This window comes from Betta splendens, chromosome 3 (assembly GCF_900634795.4).
Source record: "Betta splendens chromosome 3, fBetSpl5.4, whole genome shotgun sequence".
NCBI classification, from domain to species: domain Eukaryota; kingdom Metazoa; phylum Chordata; class Actinopteri; order Anabantiformes; family Osphronemidae; genus Betta; species Betta splendens.
Window position 1 is genome coordinate 16,632,652 of NC_040883.2, and position 23,544 is coordinate 16,656,195.

The 23,544-nt window shown below is 42.6% G+C and overlaps 1 long non-coding RNA gene across 1 annotated transcript; it reads left to right on the forward strand.

Annotated features, from left to right (window-relative positions):
* On the forward strand, positions 1-7,330 carry LOC129603917 (uncharacterized). Its single transcript, XR_008694273.1, has 3 exons — positions 1-607; positions 4,108-4,261; positions 6,524-7,330. It is a non-coding gene; the product is annotated as an uncharacterized LOC129603917 (long non-coding RNA).
* The last annotated feature ends 16,214 nt before the right edge of the window (positions 7,331-23,544 follow it).

Consider the following 23,544-nt stretch of genomic DNA (forward strand, 5'->3'; position numbering starts at 1 on the left):
CAGTAAACACATCACGGCGCTTCTGTGACAGCGTGGCCTTTGCTCCTGCACCACCTTCAGGCTTTGCACCTCATGCCCCACTCATCCAGTCAACGGCATCTCTTGCTTGTCACCTGTCCAACAATGATCATAAATATAAACCATAACTGGACATGGCGACTGTACGCACAGATTCAAGTGTCGGATTATTGCTCCTTTATCCTCTTCCTTCATAAGAAGAACACGGTTGTGCTGTATGCTCTGAAAATGTCATTTATTGTCTCATTGTGTCTCCCCTGCTAGACTGACTCAAGAAGAAAGGCGAGCCTAAATGGACAATTTGATGCTAAGGCTACTACAGTTTTTAGAAACCCAGAGATAGTGTGACCGTAACACCAGATGACGCTCTCTGTCTGTCCTCAGAGCACTGTCACTGGTCACAATGATCACCTTCTTCTAGAACAGCCTTGGATGTCCGATGTTCGTCATTCCCAGACTATAATAAAGCTCCTTTTGTCTGATGACTGTGGCTGACACAAATAAGGAGGATCTCAGTCAAAAGGATCACAGAGACGGAGCAGGCTGTGAAGTGAACCAAACAAAACACAGTCTACTTTGGCATTTCAAGGTAATGAAGCACTTGTCATGTTGTTCAGACAGTATGGCTGTATATGCATAACCTTGGGACATGACTGCCTGTGAAAGGGAGCTTTGACAACATACATACTGTAAATGAAGTCATTCCAGTTTCAGTGCTGTGTTGTTGCATATGAGGTTCATTTCCAGCAATTACCCCCCCCCCAACCGAGAACTAGTACATTTACTACGAATCCGTGGTCATGGAATTAAACAGAATCTGGATCAGGGTGTACTGGCTCAGATAGATGAGGCTCGTGGACATGGTGACCTAGAAATGTTAACTATTAAAGCCTACAGCTAACATTCTCATATTAAAGGTTACTCATGGATATAATTCTTCAGCAGCAATGGGGGACAAATTGTTCTAAAGAAGCATCTAAGTCTTAAGGCCTAAAACTACCACTCATTAAAAGTTACTCATGGATATAATGCCTTACTAGCAAATGTGGGCAAATTGTTCCTGGTTTTTAAATCAAAGAATGGTTCCAAGTTGTAACTTAATGAAGAGTCTCATTTACTGGTGCATATGTTTCACTCAAAGCGGAAGGACACTGCAGCGCAACTAAGTTAAGATGTCCCAGCCCCAAATTACCATTTAAATCGTGCAGAATGCATGTCCATTAATTGCATTCTTGCATGATCAGCGTATGTGGTCCTGTCTTTCATTCTTTCCGTCCATATAGATGCTCATTGTGACACTGTCCCCTCCAGCCATATTCTCGCATCCAAGCACGCTAGCGTCAGTACAGTGCTCACTGTTGTTTCTCACCCGGTGGTGTCATGTGTCTGATGGAGAGTATCCTCTCACACGAACAAGATGCGCCTTCATCCGACCGGCTCCTGTCAGACGTGACAGTATAAATCATGATTAGGTTTAGTGTCTGTATCATGACCTATAAATGTGTTAGAATGTTCCTAGTGTGACGATGCAAGAAAAGTCTACGGAATGTTATTTACAGTAGAAATGAATACATATTGCCATGTGAGGCAATTATCTGATAAGACAGTCATTCATTTCATTGGTAATTATCAGTTCATTGTTTAGGTCAGTAAAATATCAGATTGAATAATGAGTCTTGCACTCATTAATTAATTTATGAGTCTTGCATGTGTTACCATGTTAGGAACATCCTTTTGCCTTGTTTTCTGCATTTGAGCATCTCCTAAAACAGCCAGTCTTCCCTACTGTATACGCCGGCATTCATTTTTAAACTGTTCCCTGTAGAAAATATTTATAGTAACAACAACATCATCTACAACAATAACAACAAACACCAAGTTGACGATATATTTAACGTGGGCCTTTTTAGCCACAAAGACCAACTCAGTGTGACACTCCACCCATAAAGTCTCCAAACATAATTAAAAACTGCAGAGGCAAAAGTAAAAGAAACAAAATATTAGCCCGCGTCCGTCCTGTAGCTGCAGGCTGTCTTTTGAAAGCATGCTGTCAGATTAATTTCCAGCCTCTCAATCTGAAAGTCCTGCTGATGGCGAGGTTCGGCTTCTCCTGCCTCTTCATTGTGGAACTGCATTTGCAATTGATGGAGCACCAGAAAACCATGCTGCTTTCCTTTTATATGGCCACAAAGTCTACCGAGCGTAGACAATGGAAGGAAACACTGGTGTAATTTCAACAGTGTGCTGCATAGGGAGTGGGTCATGGAAATCTGTCGAAAGGTCCCATATTTGGACTAAAATTACTCACAAAACAAATGTCACTTTATTTACTGTTGATGGGTGGAATTAATTCAAACATCAATTGTCACCTCATTAAGCAAAAGAGGTCGAGGATTTCCTGGTTTCCTAGTTGCAGTTTGTGTAGGACATTAAAAAGACATGGCCAAACTGACAGCACTGTGAACCTTGCTGCTAAAAACGTTACTCATTAGCGCTCCTAGTGGCCAAAACCTCCACAGGGCACCTTTAAAGAATAGTGTTGGCTTAAGCCATGACATGGTTTCCAGTTTGTTGAGCTTAAGGCCTCTCATTGCCTTCTTCCGTTGACTAAAGTAAACAAGGATCAAATTACCTTTTGAGCATGAATTCGGAAATGAAGGCTCAGGCTGAAGATGCAAAACATTCTTGTTCCCACATGATCAAATAGTGATACTTTGTTACGATGCCACTCATACTGTACCAGAGATATCAGCAATGACTGTTTGTTTAGCATCTTTAAAGATGAGCTACACCTATATTTTTAGTCTTCACAGAATATGGTGCGTGAATCAACCGTCGGATCGACACTGCCCTCGGACTCATGCTCACATCCTGGTGCGACTGTAGCATCTCCTGTCAAATGGAGACGCTACGGGGTTACGACTCTAAAATCCCTGCCCATTAGAAACATCAGACAACCTACTGCGTTTAATGCACTCAGTGACCCTGATATGCATTGCATGAAGCAGACGCTTTTTGTTAGTCGAATCACCCTATTTCCTTTTTTGTCCTTGCAGAGTTAACCCACTCTCTAGTGAGAGAAAAAAAACGATTTTCTATTAGCTCTCAAGATTCAAACAGTGAGTGTGACTCACCGTTGGCTTATACAACACAAACCTAAGCGCTCCTCTTCTATCCTCTCTCATTCTGTCACTCTTCTCATTCTGTATTTCTCTCTCCATTTTCCTAACCATCGTGTAAAGTCTCAAGGGTAGACTGAATGTCCTCTTCCATTTGGCTACTATTTTGGTCTCCATGTCAACAAGATATGAGTCACCGCACCCTCCAAAACCGTAGACATGATCACTAAAGCATGTGGCTATTAATACAGCAATCAACCACTTCATTTGCTGCTCACGTACTGTACTGTAGTCATGCTCCGTTCGAACAGCTGGCCTAATGATGTGGAGATTAATAAAAGTCCGTGAACATTTGAACAAAGCGTTGCACTGTAGGCATTTTCTGGTGAAGGAACTGTTTAAGGATTCTGACTCCTCTGAGCCTATTTTTAAATACTGCTGTTAAAGCACTTTCAGCAAACAAAATATAGGATCACAGACTCGCGATCACACTGCGTGTGTGCGTCAGTGTGTCTATCCACTTATCTGTTATTATTATTAATGGAGCATTTTTAAAGGAATTTGACTGCCTGAGCCAAAAAATAAAAGTAGAGTCAAAAACGTGATTTTAAGGGACGGAAAGATAAACAATGATGTTAGGTTTCAGGGTATTAGAGTAGAGTCAGGAGAATAATTCCTGGAGGGTCATTAATGCAAGCAGACCCTTTTACAGTATATTGAACTCTGACAATACATTGTTTTAGTAAAATTCCAATTATAGCTGTGTTAAGGTTTTTCCGAGTGTGCATATGCCCTCTGCAGGGCAGTGCAGAGAACCACATATTAGTCTGTCAGGAAGTCCAGTGAGCAGCAGGTTGTAGTCGGATCCCATCCTAATGTGAATCTGCAGATACTAAGAGAAAGGACAAAGGAACCAGGGACGACTCTGACAATGCCACCGTTAAGAGAATTTATTTCTTTATTTCACAAGCTCCAGAACATCAAGGAAACACGTCTGTCTGACACCTACTCAGCAAATCAGCCCAAAGAGCCGCTGGTTCTGGACACTGGAGGGCTGTCATGAAGCACAGGTGCACTTCCGAGTTTTGAAGACACAATTAAGCTCCCATTACTCACCTAAAGAGGTCAGTGACATTTTACATTATGGAGCCACTGTATGGGATAATTAGGTGCTGTTAAAACTAAGACTGTGCATTTGATTTATTGTATGTTTGTGTTAAAACATGTAAACAAAACCGGAGTTTAAACAAAAATTTTAATATTACAATGCTCATTCTATTGTGTTCCAGTAAGCCATTATACAACAAGCGAATGGGAAAACACAGGTTAAATATAAATTCTGTAAACAAGCTCATCCATCCATTGAGAAAAATCATATAGGAGCCAAACTTTATAGCCTCAAGTATAGCTGATAGTATTTCCAGCGTACCACTCTAGTGCAAAGCTAATTAATAATTTCTCAGTCGATGTCCTCCATGAGAGACATCAGAGGGTTGAATCACGTCACTAGTTCCCTCTTGCGCACACACTGTACTTCTGCCAGTACAGTTAAGCAAGGCTTTCCCAGAGACCTCCAGGCACTGTGTGTGTTTGACGAGATGCCGTTAATAAAGGAGTCATGCTGCAAAGCAACACAGACGAACTGAAAGGGAATAATTGTGTGTGAGCCTTGTAAAACGAGGGGTGACGAGGCAAACAGTCTGTTGTTTGTGCAACACTTTGGCAAACGTTCGGCCTAGTAGCTTAATCAACAGCACATTTGAAATTAAAAACAGCTTCAAATGCTACAAGTCTTACAGTATTCTATAAATGCAGCTGTTAACCACGAGCAGGACCACTCAGCAGCGCTCCTTCTCCACAGGATTGCTGGAGGTTTTCTTTCACAATTGATGTTCTGCGTCATGCAACACAAACGCCCACAACACACATACTGTGCACGACGCCGCGCTGAACAGGGTTATATGAAACCAGGCTTCTGATTTTCCTGCATCCGTGGATCATGTAATATAGTGAAAGTTAATGTTTGAAATATGAAAACATGAAAGTTAAATACTCCCACTCTTTTAGCTCCACTTAGGTCTCCACCATCGTCCTCTTTAGACGCTTCACTGGCTGCTCTAGCATCTTTGACCAACAAAAGTCAAACAAGAGCGAGCTAATGTTATAAATTACAACCAAACACCAATCCAAATAATACTTTTTGTGGGATTGTCACAATTACTTCATTTACATAATAATTCAATGTTAATATAGAAGTATCTCCTCTTTCAGATGTTTGATGGCTTGTTACTATAGGCAACAGTAACTCGGCACAGATTGTAGGTGATACTGTAATTCATGAGCTCTTTACATTGACTGAGGGAAATTAAAGTTTACCAGATTTTTATACAACGGAATGATTCCCACACGAGCCTCTGATGAAGAGTCCCTGATATTAATCATAAAAGATAAAATGTTTGTAGCTCATTGTTTCTGTTAAAGCATCTTATCTCCTTTTTAAGACTTAATGTAGAACATGTATAGTGCGTATAAATAATAAAAGCTTACATTTCTCCATGTTTTAATTTGCAAGGCACAAATAGTGATGAACGCAAAGCTACAGATCACAGCACCCAGACAGCAGATGTAACAAGTTCCTATGTCCCTAGAACAGGCCTCAATAGGCAGCTGGTGAGCTAGATCTGGCGTGCAAATATTTTTTTTCCTTCCCAAGCTGACAGGGTTTGTTTAGGTCCTGGAAAAGTGGAAAGTCACAGAAAACAGAGGCTTCACTAAAATATGTATGCACATAAAAGTCCAGAAATGGCAAAAGACAAATATAACGCTGATTAAACCACGTGTTTTGTGGTATTTTAATTTCACTCCCTTTTTTTCATTGGACATATATGGTCTAGAAGAATATATGCAGAAATGCAGTTATTTTCCTTTTGGTTAAGACAGTTCTGTGGATTAACTGGATTCAAGAGATTTTCTTATGCTTGAGCCCTAAATACAGTCCATTACAAAAGTCCAAACAGACAGGAATAATGGAGAAATGCACGTTGTGCTGGAGATTAATGCAGTGATTTATTAACCTAACAATCTGTGAAGAAGCTCCAAATTGAAGAGGAAAAGCGTGGCTCAATCTATACATGCAGCACAGTTCTGAGAAAAGCTTCAGGTGACAATACGTGTGTGGGCAGACTATAGGTTTAATAAGGGGTGTGGAGTTGAGACTTGATTCAGTGACTCATTGGACACACAATAAATTACTGCAGCAGAGACCTTATTATTGTTGCTCATATAAACCAAAGGTCTTGCTTCCTGTGTGGGGTTTGCATGCTCTCATCCCCGTCTGCAGCGCACTGCTTTTATTGAAGTGTTGCGTCCTCCCTCCCTGTTTGCAGGTGTGAACGTGTCCCACAGTAACCAGGCACGGAGGCTGCGTGGTTCGTTATCACGCTTGTTGTACTGGAGCCACTGGTTGGTTCTGGCATCTGATCTGGAGGCTTCCTGGACACCTCCTGTGTCTAAGTTGGAGCAAGTCCTGCTGGGATTACTCGTCCATCTGGCCTGGGAAAGCCTCGTGATTATTCGCCACCAAAGGCTGGAGAACATGACTGTGGAGGAGAGCGTTGGGTCTAACAATTGCAAGGCTGCACATCCTGTAAGGAAATCGGGATTGAACAGGTGCATGTGGTTCATACGTCCCATCCAAACACAAGGAAAATGGCAGATCTAAAGAGCAAAGACTAAAACAAAGTGTGACAATATGCTGAATGCGAAAAAAGGGAAGCGGTAACATTTCATCGCAAATTGTAGTTTGTAGAAAAATCCACTTTTAATACCTTAATTTAAGCATCTGAGACATCTTGGAATTGATGCCGTTCCCAAACACACCTGCCCAAGCTCACCTTTGTGTCCTGTGAAGGACACGTCTTTGTACACTGCTTCCTGCTAAATGTCAAACACGCTGATGTTAGTACACTACAAAAAAATCAATTTAAAAAAAGTCATTTTCTGTCAAGGACTTCCAAAAGGTTATTTTCCTAACATTTGCAGAATCAAGGTCTTGTTTTAAGGCCTTGACACTAAGCTCTATATCGCTACAACAACAAACCCTGCTCTGGAAAGTGTCTCCATTGTGTGTTTACCTGAATATTACATTGTTTTAGTCTTTGACGAATGTCTAAAACCACATTTCAAACTCATCACCATGGCTCCGTCTCTCAGTGGTCAGAGATTTCCAGCTCCCTCTGTCAAACACTGTAACATTTCTTTCAGCCTCATTTCTTCGTACTTCTGTCCATCATTTAACACCTAAACTCATGCGTCATCCTCGTCTTGTTTTTTTTAAAGTCAGCTCACAGGCAGTCCAAGTCATGATGACATTTCATACCCAGATCCTGAATACATAATTAACTGGGATTCACATATTTTCACAACTTTATACGTCGGTGACATTTCATCAATCAAGAATCTTCCATATGCCCTTAACTTTTGAAGTTACGTACAGATACACACCAGATTTCACATGATTCATATCAATTTACAAACATCTGCTATGTCCAGGTGCCTGTGGACACTGTGCCTACATGGGCAGAAATACAGAACAAACCATTCTGGCAACTTTAAAATGAGTGAGAGCCACCTTTGAGTTCCTGCTCATAATAAGTGCAAGAAATGGGCCCACCTTAGCATCACCCATGGGGGTGGTGGTGGTGGTAAGGTGGCCACTGACAAGCAAAAAGAAAAATATCCTGGAACATTGTATGAGTTTTTACCCAGAACTGTGAAGGCTGAGTCAGAAACACGCTCTCACCTGCGGTGGAGACTTTAATGATTATGAACTTGTTGTGACCTACAGTAATTCAAACCTTTCTTTAGCCACAAAGCCCAATTAAGACAAAGCCCATAGTTTGGTAGCTGCTCCTGTCAAACAGTACAAATATGAATTGCAGCGCTCATGATATTGTTCTATAATGTAGGATTAAAAGGTAACAGTAAAGTAGGAACCGTTTCTTTTTGTTGTTGAGCTACAGTGTGTTTGTGATGCTAAGCTACAGTAATAAGCGTTTGTTTTCAACCACATGCTTTGACAAAAGTTTAGTCCATATAAATATAATTAAATATAAAACAACATATAAATCTCTCCAAGAAGGCAAATACAGTAAATTTGCAGTCAAGTCTTGCATTCAAACTAAAAGCGTGGGACTCCCCCACACGTCACATTAATAAGAAAACAACCGAGCCATGGTTGTAAACTGAGCCTCTGAATCACTCGTACAGTCGTTTACAGTGTCTTCATCAAACATAACCTTCAGCAAATGTTGTGCTAGTTAATGGATCCATTTTCACAATAAGAAAAGCACAGGGGAAACTAATTTGGTTGTAATGATGGCAATTATGATGACTCGGCTCCAAAAAGTATCTCGGCTAGTAAGAGTGAGCCAGTGAGCGCGTTCGCAGCGAGCCCACACACATGGAAGGCACTCATTTGATTCATTCATTACATGTGCTTTTCCTGTCGGGATGAATTTCCACCGCAAAGACGGAGCCTCCATGGAAATGAACGGCTGCCACGGCTCAGGTGAGACATGGCGACGCCTTCACTGGCGCAGGCACAAGGCTCTTTTCATGTCCGTTCACTTCTCTGCGTTGAACACATTTAAGTGATAAATGAGATCAACAGGTGAGAACTCAGTAAAATGAAAGAACAGGTGTTAGGAAGCGGCGAGAGCAAAAAAACAATCCCCTGAAAGGAAATCATTGAAATGGAATGAAGTTGTATCACTCTCCGTGACTTCTGTCCATATCTTACTAAACTCTAATCCTCAGACACCGTAGATTTGAAAGCACTAAGCCCAAGGTTCCCATTGATCCACGGAGTTATTTTAGGCCCTAATTTGTTATCAGTGAATAATAATAACAGTCTAATATATTTAGTGTCCCGCGTTCAGTGACAGGAACAGGAATAGCTGCAGTATTATGAATGAAAATACCAAAGTGTTTAAACAGCGTGGTGTCATCTCCAAACAATGTCACTGGATGCCTCTGCCAGTGAAAATACAGTCAGCTGTTAAACAGCTCCATAATTAACAGTTACATTTACTGTGACGTTGGAGAATGAGGAGCTCAGCCTCTGGACTAAACACGGCCATGAACAGCTTCGTGGCGCGGGAGGAATGCGGGGTGGGGGGGTGGGGGTAGCAGTACGAGCCTGGCTCATCAATCACCCTCATAGGACCTGAATGCAGAAAGGTGTCTAATATGGTGGTTGCATTCTGAGGGAAACGGTGGGAGCAGCGTGCAGCGTTCACGCACGCTGCAGCGGAGGCTGGAATGCATGCGACGCATGCAGGGGGAAATGAGTCACTTTAGAGATGAACGGCTGGCGTGATGGTGGCCGTTTCAAATGGGACAATTAATGAGGCTCCTGAGGAGGTAACAGCCTCGAACCACTCGAAACGAAACCACGGCTTCTAATTCAACGTCATTTACAAAGGTATCCCTCATTCTCTGTCTCTTTCTGTTTGTATTTTCTCTGTGTCCCTGCCTTCCTCCTCCCCTCAGTGTTATTCTCACCTCCAGCTCCCAAAACTGCAGCCTGGCTGACTCATCGCTGGCCTTGCCATTAGGCTCCTGCCAACATTCACTGATTAAATCATAAAGGAAGAGAAAAAAATGAGGGTTATTGAGCATACTGGGCCTCGTGCATGTGCCAGTGATAAATAAGAAGAATACAGCAAACAGGGTAATAAAGCACATACAGGCAGCGGTCCACCATATGAAATCATATATTACAGTATATTTGAAAAGTTAAATTCTCTCATGTCTGGCTAAAATGTACAATGAATAATGGATATATACAGAGTGGACGGCAGCGGACAAATTCTGAGAATGTGGATATAAGTTTCAGCAGTGTTGTTTTAACAGTGGCCATGGAGACGAGGCTGTAACAAGCTCCGAGAAGCCAGCTCATAGAAATGCAGTCAAACGTGCGAGCGCCTTAGAACGTTGGTAAACGCGGCTGATCTGCTGTCAGTCGTTTGAAGATATCCCACACTAGCAGGGAGTATCATCATCTTATAGAATCAAGAAACAATAATGTTCAGGACCAAGCGCCCGGTGGAGGCAGGTCGGTGGAGACCAAAAACCGAGCTAAAAGTGAGGCTTGTGTGTATTAGATGAACACTCACGCTCAACACGTCTGTCGTTTATTAGGGCTAATGTTTCATTATCATAATCCTAACAGTTAGAAACTCTTTTATCAACACATAAACAAACCAACCTCCAGTGGTTTAATGACTTATTCAATCAACAACGGTGCTGTTGTTTTTTCTGGGCGTCGGCCTCAACTTGAGAAAAATAACCGACTCTCACTACTTTAACTATTTGGCTCCAACTAGCTGTGTATCGGTACGTACCTGTAGCTTGACTCTCTGGTTTCTCCATCACGTCCTTTGTTTACAGAGCTTAACTTTTCTACGTTTGATTCAGCGACTCCTGCTACGAGCGCCTCAGACCTTCGAGACCCGTGGCGCTAACAGGCTGCGCAGTGCCCTCCTTTTTCAGGGCCTGCTGTTTGTCTGCGGGTTGTGTGAGCTTTTCATTCACTTGGTTGCAAACCAAATCCTCCCTCTTCACAGACTTGATACAGACAAATGAAAAAGTACTGACACGTGTCTCCAAGTGGCTTGTCCAAACAACCACTAGGAGTCACCAAAGTTTTTTTTCTAAATCATCCGCATGGGAATGTGAAGGATACTGTAACAACAACAAACATTACGTGTTTTCACAAGGTTTATCAGTCACATCATGAAGCTCTACCAGTGGTCAGAAGTTGCTTTTATTTCTGGACACTTCATTTCAAATCATGTTCTGAGAATCAGCAAGTAATTACAGTATCTCTGCTATAATGTGACACCTGCACTGCTTCAATCTTGTAAATATAAAGCACCTGTTTATTACAGCTGTGTACAGACTTATTTCTCTGAAAGGGATCGCTGGCTGATAGTCAAATCTTAGTAATTTCAACTCACGTCTGTGTTTTATTGTAGGAGTGTGTAGTAAAGTGATGCGGCTCTCTGAAATAAGGCAGGGGAGATAAGTCATCAGCGGAAGTGAGGCTTGCAGATAAGGAATGCGGCGACTGCGGCCTCTGGCTGTGATGAAACCCTCTGAATGCGGGAACGAGACGTACTCCCGCACAACTAAGGTGACCCACAAAGATCTCAGCGTCCCTGGTTGAATCAACCAGGTTCCCCTCATTTACCGTCAATCATTACTGTGCTAATTCCACTACAGTGATTCACACTTTAGACTTTCAATTCACTTTAAATGTACATCCCAGAACTTCTCTATTATGTCCATTGCGTCCATATGTGTCACCACAGTCTGAGAATGAGTCTAAGAATTTCCTTAGCCCATAACCAACTTTCACCTTTACATCAACTCAAACAGTTTAGGAAAGTTTAGTGTGCAGCAGCATACCAGGCCTCTAGCAAGGCCCGCTCCATCATCTCAGCAGAGTGACGTCAGGCTCCTAGCAGCCTCGCGTGCTGTCATGCGGCGATGTCGGCCAGCACCACAACCACTCTGGTGAATCTAAATAAAAGCCAAGTATGTCACTACAAGAATGAACGCTATGTGCAGTATGTTGCCAGTGGACGTGATCCAAGTCATGTATACATCATTTCTAAGAAGTGGGTGAGATGATAAACGAGCAGGAGTCAGAGGTTTGCCCTCCAACTTTCCAACAGGATGCTTCACGATTAAGGTAATGCAATAAAGGTTGAGGATGGAGGGGCTGGTGAGTCATAGGTCAGCTGTAGGTGGAAGGTGAGAAAATCACAAAGCCTAAGGCGTTTAGGGAGATAATGAGGCCTTGTGCATCACCCAAGCGCCAAACACTAAGACTTATTACTTCCTCTCCTGCTGTAGCTACAATCACATTGTTCCATTCACAGCCTCAGTAGGACCTGGCCAATCGCACACACAGTGCCACCAAGTACACTCTGTGGACGCACACACGATGCTTGTTAGAACAATGGTCGTAGACACAATGCTGGTAAATGAATGTGATGACATGAAGTCGTTTTCAGCAACCACTGTACATGTAGGATAAGTGGTCCTCAGGAAGGGACACAGCATCCAGGACCAGGAGGTCTGAGTGGGAGGTCAGTCAGATCCTTCGCTGCAGATGCTCCGCTGTGATCTGCTTTTTAACCCAGGTGGTGCAGAGGTATTTACATCAGACCCATTCAGAAATACGTTTCTCACAGCTAAAGTATGTAAACGCACCGCTTGCTGCCAGGCCCTGACTCCTGGTCCCACTGCAAATTGTGCTCCTTTCAATATTTACATTTTTCTATGGCATCAAAATGCAGCAGACTTAACAAAAGCAGGATGGATGTGGTGCAGGGCTCTTACTTTGTTCTCAAAAAGGAAACAGTTCCTCATCTGCAAATGTCTAAGCACTGTCACTTGGACTCCCTCCATGGAATCTGAAGCATTTACAGGCTCCGTCTTGTAACTGCTTAGTGTTATTTTTACAGTTTAGGAATACCTGTTCTGTCCTGCACTATTTTTTAGATTGTGTATAATTATTATTTTTGTAGAGCTGCAGTATTTTCTAAATATTGAATAAATTGTTTAGTCTATAAATGTAAATAAAAAGTAGAGAATAAGAATCTCACCCTCATGTTAAATAATGACTTAATCTGGAATAATTAGATAAACACTGAGCTAAACCAAGTAAGATCTAGACTTCAGTGCAATAACAACATACATAACATACTGTACAAGACGTTGACACATTAATAACTGACTAGGTCTTGTTTCTATTTTGTGTTTTCTCTTCCATCTCCATTTTGTCTGCTTGGTGAAAGTCTGTATCACGCTGGGTTTTATACTCGGTGGGTCTGAAGCAGCAGCAGTGCTTCCACCTTTAAGTCCAACAGATCATACTGGATGTTGCTTCTAAGATTTAAGCGGCATCAAAGACACATTTGGCCGACCAGTAAAATCCTGTCCGGGGCTGAGAATCCCACCGTGGCGCTTACTGGGGGGATGAGGTGATCTCTGCAGACGCCCGGCAGTGGGCTTTGGGCAGCAGAGATCAGATGAGGTGCAGATAGAAAGTCCGGGGCAGTGAATTAGTGTTGTTGCGCCAGTTGTTGTTTGCTGTGATTTCTGACTTTGTGTGGCAGATGAGCAAGCGGCCAGCTTCAGCACTTTATCTCTCCTCTGTTTGCTGTCATGTGCGTTCGGCCTCCGGCTGCTGATTCCAGGTATTGGAATCTTCATCCTCCAATCGTGTGTGTGTGTGTGTGTGTGTGTGTGTGTGTGTGTGTGTGTGTGTGTGTGTGTGTGTGTGTGTGTGTGTGTGTGTGTGTCTCCCACCTATGAGGAGGTTTGCTTTAGTCTTGCCCATTACTGTACGCCCTTGTGAAGTCTGTCTGGGCTTGTGGCAGCTGCCGTGCTTGATGTCCTCTATGAATTTATTCTCACTCTCATTTGCATTGTCCACACTGTGAAGCTACTCTTTAGTGCTTTAGTCCTTTAGCATTCCACATCTCTTTTTACATCATTTCGTTCTTATTTGATAAGCAATGGATGCAATGGATGGCCGTAAGAATGATCATTAGGGAGTTTATTCTAATCATTTTTAGTTTAATTACACAAACTCACATTAAACAGAGTAAGTTTTGCAAATTCAATTACAACTTCATATATTCAACATCTTACAAGTCTTATGTTTTAAATTCTCTATCACTTCGCGGCTTTGATGACTATTTTCAGGCGACATTATTTAAATTGATAAATAGGTTTTAAATCTGTAAAATAATTAATAATAATAATTTCAGCATTGGCTCATTTTAACCTCCATAGAAAAAGGCACAATCCTGAATTGAAGAAAAATTATGCTTTACTCTATAAATAGAAACACCTAATTAACAAGCGCATAACATTGATCAAATCCTGACATGACTATGCAGACCAGCCTGATTTTTTTGGCCATTATTTTTCGTTATTTACAGTTTATTACCTAACACCCAAATATTTTCTTTAAATAATCTGTGTCTAATTATTGGTCGACAGTCACTCATTTAGTCATTGACAATATTTGATTTTAGATGAGTGGTAATAAAAAATCAGTCTGTTAATGTGCCCTCCTACAATTCTAGACTATGACTCATATCTAAGCCTCACTGCAGAGAGTTATATGTGATGTGAATACTTATCAAGGCAACAGTCCTAAAGTTGTTTCTGCACGTAAGACTCGTGACATGTTCATGTTTCATGAGTGAATCAGGGGCCAGGAGAAGTCAAAGTCTGCTTTTAGAATATGACGGCAGAGCAAACATGCAAAATGATTGACTTCTACTGGTTTAAGGAACAAAAACAGTCATGGCTGCATGCATTTTAAGATCATCACTATGTGCAGCATCAACTAGTATTTGTGTCCTACTTGTTTACTAAGAGAGATTTTTATACATTTATTTTAAGCCTGAAAGTTGCTCCGTTATTGAGTGTGTTTTGAGGAGGGAGGGGGGACGTTAGCTGACCAACTGAAATAACTGTTGTTTGACGTCATGGTTTTATTTTTAGAAGGTAATATATGGGTGTGGAAGTGCCTTTTCATGTTAGAATCAAAATACAAACACGTAACATACACACGCCGATGCACCCGTGTGCACACGAGAAGACAATCCAGCGTGTGTGTTGTGTGTGTGTGTGTGTGTGTGTGTGTGTGTGTGTGTGTGTGTGTGTGTGTGTGTGTGTGTGTGTGTGTGTGTGTGTGTGTGTGTGTGACTCTGATAAGATAAGAGCTCCTTTACTAATAGCAGAAATATGAATATTCAGACCTGCAAATGAGCTAAATTGCAGTTTGCATGTGCACTGGTTTGCAGAGTTGTTACGTTTATGTGTGTAACCTTAACAGAAACATGTTCAGACTGAAAATCATGACAGATCACAGAGTGTTCTTTTTACTCTTCACAGTGGGTGAAGTTATAAACTGAGACCAGTTGGCTCCTGGTTTGTCACCAAGTTAGAGCTAGATCACTGAGCTCACCTCAATGTGAGCATGCCTAAAAGAACATTCACATCAAATATATGCGCTGAAAGTCATTAGTCAAAGGTGCGGAGGACAAACGTGGAACATTCAAGTGCACATGTAGCAACTTACAATCAACAATGAGCAGCAACGGGTTTTCAACATATTTGTCAAAGCACTGTAACCTAATAAAGGAACGTTTCACTCGGTATCAGCATCACATTGTGTCAAATTTTCCAACAATACACAGAGTTTCACACAGAGGTTAAAATTAAACCACCCGTGACTAATGTCAGTGTGAAATGTTGAAACATTAAATTGAAGAATTGTTAACATTATTACTTAACTGTAAACTCTCATTAGCTCTTGGAGACCTTCTCTTGGACAGAAATGTGAGGATGTGACATTCATACCAAAGGGACTTATTAGGGATTGTATAAAATAGCTGACCTGAAAGCTAATTTTCATCCACCGTCCAGGCAGAGACTGTGACATAGTGCAGGCAAGTGACCATAAATTATGTTCTGTACACAAGCTCCATCACAATCAGCACTACGGCTACTACTAAATCTGAAATTTAAAAATCACTCCATTAAAGTTAGTATTTTGTGTCATTTGCAGTTTAAATTTGTATTCAATATATTTTGTTTGATAAATAGAACACTTTAAAAATATGCACTAAGGCAGAATTGTATAGATTTGAATGAATTCTTTATCAAACGAAACATATTTTTTTTATACCTTTATAGTAATAGATTATAGATAAGCACTTAACGTACTGTGCAGGAATGTTAAAGTTACTCTTTTGTTTAGTCTTTTGACTTAAGAACATTTTAAATGCATATTTGTTCCATTACCTTGGATATAACAGTTTAAAAGTGACTTAGTGTGAGTGACCTGATGTTTTGAGATCAGTCAGACTCACCGAGTTTGCCTTGGTGACATAACGTCTCTCTTAGTTGTTAATGTACGTCCTGAAAGTTAGTTAAATCTTTAAAACAAGATTTTTAACTCATTACAGAATCAAGTACCTACAGTAGACATCACTTTGGGAGGTGATATGGTGAAGGTATTAGCAAACAGGGGCTTATTTATACAAGAAAGTTGGTGTTCAGTCACTAAGAAAAACCCAGTATTTGCTGGTTTTTAGCTCTGTGTTTGGTCCCTACCAACTCCTGGGAGGAAATGACTGGCTCCTTAATGTATGTCTGCAAAGCATAAAGGGCCAATTGAAAGTGAGCCAGCGAGCTGGTGAAATGCTAACCAGAACCAACGAGAAAGCGTGAAACATTCATTTTTTCCATTCACAATTGACCAGTGCGGCTGTTCAACTACTACAGCATGTGTTCTGATGCATTATGCTGTTACTGGAGGCTGCTTAGGAGAGACACGAGTCTTCCACTGAGCTTTAATAATGAAATCTCAAAGTTTTAAATATGAAAAAGTGCGATATGAAGTATGAATGAACATGATAATGAAGGAGAGTTCATCAGTGCACGTAGAAGCAGTTTCAAATCTCCTCTAAGCGTAACACAGAGCTTTTCAGTCAGTAGGGGGAGAAGACACTTCATCCCACTCGCAGTATTTGCACACTTGGTGCTCTCTCTCACTCTTTCTCTGCCTCCTGAGTTTCCCTCCCCCACTGTAGGCAACACCATGAGTCAGAGAATGGCACATTGACATGAGTGGCATGGCCAGCCTCACACAGAGTCAAAGATACATCCTGGCCTTCGCTTCGTTGCCCGGACTTTGTAAATATATGTTTGTACCTGCGTGTAACCCACCATCAACAGACTTCTAAATCCAAAGATATGAGGAACAGGTGAGTGAAGTTTGTTATGATTCCTCTGATCAGTAAAATGGTCACACAGCGTCCACCGTGGTTCATCTATCTCGACCTGAGTCTTAATGTGATTGCTCTGACAGGCTTCAGGCGTCTTTGCTGCCTTACACACAATATTCAAAAAGTCCAATGAATGTGAGATAACCTTTGTACGCATCCCGGCACCGCTAACATCAGTGAGGTACAACAACAGCTTTACTCGCGACTACATCAACACTGACTAAACCTCCGACAGCAGCGAACAAGGAAAACATGTGGGCATTCACAGGGTGGAAAGTAAACCTTACCATTTTAATATTGTGTATGTTTTTGGATGGTAAAGTGATAAGCGTGTTGGATGCAAGCCAAAATGTAATATACTGTAGAGCATTGTCAAGTAGTTCAAAGTTAAGCGATGGAGCTGAGCAGAACCTTCTAACAGAGTCAACATGGCAGCTGAGCTCAGCTGGTACCGCTCACTCTGCTTTGAGGGTTGGTGACAGACAACCCTGCTGGCATCTGTTTGGATATTGTTTTTGGCCTTTTTTTGCCTTGCTTTGATACTGCTTGGAGGTGACAGCAACGCTGTTCTCCTTTAAATAATGCTTACTATCAGAGTCCGACCATAATAACAACATCCCTTTCTCCACCGGGATGGAGCATTGGGGGCGTTTAGGGAGGTTCCGGGGACAGAGGTCAGGATGCAGCGACTGGCAAAGACAGAGCTGGGGTCAGGTTAGGTCACAGACAGAGCGGAGGTCACGTTAGGTCACAGACAGAGCTGAGGTCGGTTAGGTCGGGGCCAGGTCAGGAAGGAAAAACTCAGGACATCACTACTCATGTTGGTTCCATGGTTTACATCTATTCAAGTGGTACAGTAAGTTGTTGAGTGCATTTACTCCACCACTGTACTCAGGAATTAGCTGTGTCTTAGTCCTGGGTTGATCAGTGAGGGCTTCAATAGCCATTTATTACTTTCATACTAAACATCTTGCATTTTTCTTTTTCTAATTAATAACAATAACACATCCTACCTTAGAATGCATTCATAACTTGAATGCAGTTATACATACAGCTATTGTGGAAACACTATTAGCATTCAAAGACTGGCCATTGTTGTCTCATCTGACTTCCTACTTAGCGTTGCTAATAAGGACTGACGTACCTGTGTGGGCTTCCTCCTACAGGCCAAAGACAGGCAGGTAAGGTTCACGCTTATTGCCTGTAGGTGTGAATCCAGGTGCAGGGACGATTTGCCTCCTTGTGTTAGGCCTGTGATACACTGGCGTCCTGTCCGGGGGCACAACACAGCTCTAATCCAGTGTCGGGTGAGTTCCTCATGTGATCTCCTCTAAAATAAAACCCACTGGATGCTTTCCTTCCATGTTTGTTGTTACATAAATGGACCCGTGTCCAACGCTTCTCCAGTGTTCCCATTTTATCAATACCAGTTTGTGTTACAAAAACTTTCAAAGCTGTTTCTCGGAGACTCCGCGTTCGCTGAGCGATCAGGCGACTTACCCGAGTTTGCTTAGGGAGAACGGAGAGGCTTCCCTGAGACGGCTCACAGTTGGAGACGTCTAATTCTCTTGCAAAGATTGCTGCTCCCTCTTCTGCGGCTGGGGACTCGCCGTCTCAGTCGAGTTTCTGTCATGGAGACATTAAATAAAGATCAGAGTCAACTGTTGCCTTCTGTATCTCACTCATCACACAGGACTCTAGTGAACTCTAAAGTGGAGAAGCACCAATATTTATACACACTTATAAGCAAAGTGTCCACGCCCACGCAGTCATGCACAAGCTTATTAAGTTATTGATTGGGGTGTGGTTATGTTTCCATCACACAAGTTTGCAGGTTTGTCCCTCGTCTGAGATACAATACAATACAATGTGCTGTTTTCAGAGATAGGATCCTTTCAGGGTTTTGTACAAGCAAAAAGGAATAAGTATTAATTTTCCATAACAATTTTCACATAAACTCCAGTCTCGCCAAAGCTAAAAAGCAATTTAACTCACACGTAAGCATTCTTGTAAAAAAAATAACAGCAATAAATGAACTACAAATGAGGAAGTTGCCATGCTAAAGTGTGATAGATGGAATAAATGCAATGGCTGGATGCGCCGTGTACCCAATCAGACAGCAAACGGCAGACGAGTCCAAAAAAAAATTGAGTCACGATTTCTATGCCTGCCTTTGCCATAAATTGCAGAATCCATTCTAAATAACACATTAGCTATAAATAGAAAAATGTGTAAATGGCATCGCACGCAGACACAACACAGACATGTTGTGCATCTTAACGCTCCTGCCATTTGAAGTAACTTAAAGTGAATATGTGATTTGTCAATTGATTCTTTTCCTCTCAGGCTATGAATAAAATGCTTTAATTATTGATGCGCTGACGTCAGATGTCCCCTTGAATGTTGTATGTGGTGCAGACCTCTTTCTCCGGGCAAGCTGCTTCCTCCACCCGACTCTCAACCTCAACAGCAGCGCCCCCACCCCCCACTCCACCCCCCACGGCTCTGCCGCCGCCCCTCCCCGCCGGCGGACGCCCTCTCGCGCCCCCTAGATAACGCCTCCTGGCATGAATGGAACTCCGGCACGTTGCAGGCAGCCTGCAGACAGGCGTCAGCCAACTGGAGGCGGAAATTAGGTGTGTTTCTCCGCATCTGTCACCCCCCCCCCCTCCTCGCAGCTACTGCAACCCTCCCCGCTGGAGGCTTGACTGTGCCCCGCCGCCACAGCGCTGCCACGGTGGCAAGAACTGGTAGCACCAGTCGACTCCAGTTCTGAAAACACAGGTGTCAGTGTAAGTTAATAATCGTCAGCCCGTTTTTGTGTTTTTCATCCGCTCATCCAAACAGAGACCTGTTGGCGTTTACAGTAAGTTTAATATCCAGTACAGTAGGTGATGTACACATGTATGTTCCAAAGTGACTAATTGAAAACACTTATAAAAATATAATTTAGTTTAGAGTTTATACTTATATCCTATTTCATTAGTAGTCGGTGCTGGATCGATGAGCGTTAGAAGAAGTCCTGGGGTGGGCTGAGTAATGAAGGTTTACAGGGTACTTTGTGTCTGAGCAGTACCTCAAAAATATTTAAAGTGTTGTTCTGCTAGTAATGGATGAATCATCGCTGCTCAGATCTGTCAGCCTTGATCCATCAGTAACAGTATATCCTGCATTAATGAGCTCCTTATCAGCATAAACCTGCACTGCTGAGATTCAGACGCGTTTGCTCTCTTAACCTGTACGTGGTTAGGTCTGAAAGATATTAGAGGATGCCGGTCTGCTGTGCTCTGCTCCGTCTAACTAACAGTGTCGATCAAAGATGTGACTCACTGCACTAATGCCGCCAAAACTGCGCTTTTGTTTGGACCTTATCAATACAAAAACTCTCATTTTGACAAAGTCTTTCGCACGTAATGACTATCCTTGCGTGCTCCCTCTTGTTTTCCTCCTTCAACTAAAAGAAAAAAGGAAGAACGCTTTCAGCGTCATTAGATATAAACCACTTCGTGCTTGATGAGTCTCCACCCTAAAGTGTGGAGAGAGACAAAGACAGACAGGCTCAGCTAGGACTGGCGTATGCCATGGATGCGAAGAGCTTCTCGTGAGGAGGTGGAGGGAGGCAGAGGCACATTGAAGCAGATGCAGAGAAATGTGAGAGGGTGTCAGTGAGACTGGTGATGACGCGCTCATGGCTGCGGAGAGCTGGCGAGGCCGCGGCCCTGGCTCTGACTCACCTCATCCCCACGGGGCCTCCTGCTTGACGTCACTCAGCGTGCGCTGTGGCATTTCTCTGCTTCAACTTCTTTTTGAGCAGCAGCCACACTTGAGCCTTTCTCACATCTGAGAGACTATGAAAATGTGCATTTGTCTGTGTACAGTATCTATCTATCTATCTATCTATCTATCTATCTATCTATCTATCTATCTATCTATCTATCTATCTATCTATCTATCTATCTATCTATCTATCTATCTATCTATCTATCTATCTATCTATCTATCTATCTATCTATCTTTGTCTTTGTCTTTACTACTAGAGGCAAGCAGGTGTGACTCATTGCACTTAAACCAAACTCAATCAGTACAGAATTCTCCAGCATATATTTTCCTCTCAAACAAAGCATGGTGTGGATAGTTAGTCGATAATGATCTATATTCATTTATTATTTCTTTTCAGAAAATTCAAATAAATAGAAAAGCAATCATGTATGGACAAACTGCATTTTAATGATGCCGGTAAACTGCTGCAGAGTACATTTTTATCCACGATGATGTAGTAAGCTGTTGCTCAGTCACAGAGTACAACCCTTTGAGTACACTGAAGAAACACGGAGCATACAGATAACTGCAAATTGGTATCCAGTTACAGATAATTCACGGCTGATTGCTTACTTTCATGTAAATTGCAGCGAGATAAGAAGCGTGGATTTCTATACGTAGCAAAGAATGCAGCTGTTCTGTCCTGCTCTCACCTCCTGGACGTACATGAAGTCCTGTTGGCAGGTAAATGTCACTAAGGTGCAGAATGTTGCCTTGCTAGTTATTAAAGTAGCTGGTACTTTATTTCTTCTAGTGCAGGAAGAAATCCTGCAGTTGGAAACAAAATGTGGCAAAACCTGATGAAGTAAGATTGGAGTACTACGTTTTTGTCAATATAAATATTTTACAGTCGTCTGCGTATAAAGGTTCACTGAGTATGCTATGTTATGTGTGTGTCTTCGCTGGCTGCACATTAAAAGCTACAGCTTCTGCCTTATTTCTACCACTAATGACTCAAAAATGGAAGAAATTCTACAACCGAGGAAAAGGAACACCAGTTACTAAAATGCAATGACCGACCATCCATCCATCCATCCATCCATCCATCCATCCATTTATTTTTAACCGCTTATCCGGTGCCAGGCCAGGTCGTGGGGGCAGCAGTCTAAGCAGAGTTCCAGACTTCCCTCTCTCTGGGCACTTCCTCCAGCTCTTCCAGTGGGACCCCAAGGCGTTTCCAGGCCAGCTGAGAAACCCAGTCCCTCCAGCGTGTCCTGGGTCTTCCCCGGGGCCTCCTTCCAGTGGCACATACCTGGAACACCTCCCCAGGGAGGCGTCCATGAGGCATCCAAACGATGCCCAAGCCTCAGCTGGCTCCTCTCAATGTGGAGGAGCAGCGACTCTACTCCGGATCCTCCCGGGTGACAGAGCTCCTCACCCTATCTCTAAGGGTGCATGCACCCAGCCATCCTACGGAGGAAACTCATTCTTGTCCTTTCGGTCAAACTCGGTAGATTGACTGGTAAATTGAGAACCTCTTCACCATGAGGGGCCAGTACACCAACCGCATTACTGCAGCCGCCGCACCGATCTGTCTGTAGAGCGGCCTGATTGCTCAGCGAACGTGAAGTCTCCAAGAAACAGCTTTAAAAGTTTTTGTAACACAAACTTCCTTCCTTCTCTCAGTCGTGAACAAGATACAAGATACTTGAACTCCTCCACTTGGGGCAGGAGCAAACCACCTTTTTCTGGTTGAGAATCATGCAAGGACTATGAAGACAAATTTTGTGTCAGTAGCAAAAATTCCACTGAAGAATTCAGGAACATGAATGAACCAAAAACACTAATAGTAATACATTAAGTCTTAACAAAGGGTGATAGGCTAGTGGGAGGAAGACACTGAAAGACAATGTTATGGATTCAGCATTTTGGTCGCGTGTGTGCTTAGTTTCCAGTCTTATTTTGTTTTTTCCTGTATTGTTTCCTGTCTGCCTTGGTTTTTGTTTACTTACCTAGTCATGTGTCTCCACTTCCTGTTTTATTTTGGTATCACTTCCGGTTTAGTTCTGTTCTCCTCAATCAGCCATGTGATTTCACCACCTGCATCCCATTAATCATTAGTTTGTTATTTGTACCCCTGCACTTACACCTTTGCCTTGCCAGATTGTTTGTTCATTCACCAGTTCAGCCTTCCAGCCTTTCGTAAGTCCTGTCGTGTACCAGACCCTTGCCTGTCATTGTTGTTTTCACCGTGTCTCCGTGTAATCCTTGCCTGTACCTTCGTTGGAGTGTTTTTGCCCACTTGAGTACCAACCTCTGCCTCTTCGACCAAGAGCTACAATAAACCCCTCTGAAACCTCATGTCGTGTCAGCGCTGTGCGTTTGGGTCCTCCACCGTGTGTTCCTGAGAGACAAAAGTCACTGAAATGAGTCCAAACATGTATCAACCTTCGAGAAGTATCCACCACACCCCAAGCGTCATACGCTGCACTCAGCACAGGCGCGAGCTTGAAGCCTCTCATGTCAACACTTATTATACAGACCTGGTCACAAAGAGACCACTCCCACTAACCCACCGTCTGTGTTTCTATGTGCTGACGCTGGGGGCTTTTAGCAAAGACAGCACGCTTAACAAACCAGTGGAGAGCTGCAGCAGGATTAGGACCCCACAGGTCCCAGGGCACCCAATACAAATGCTGCAGGAACAGGATATATTTACTCTAATGCACGCAAGAAGTGGGTGGTCAGCAGCATAACCAAGGATT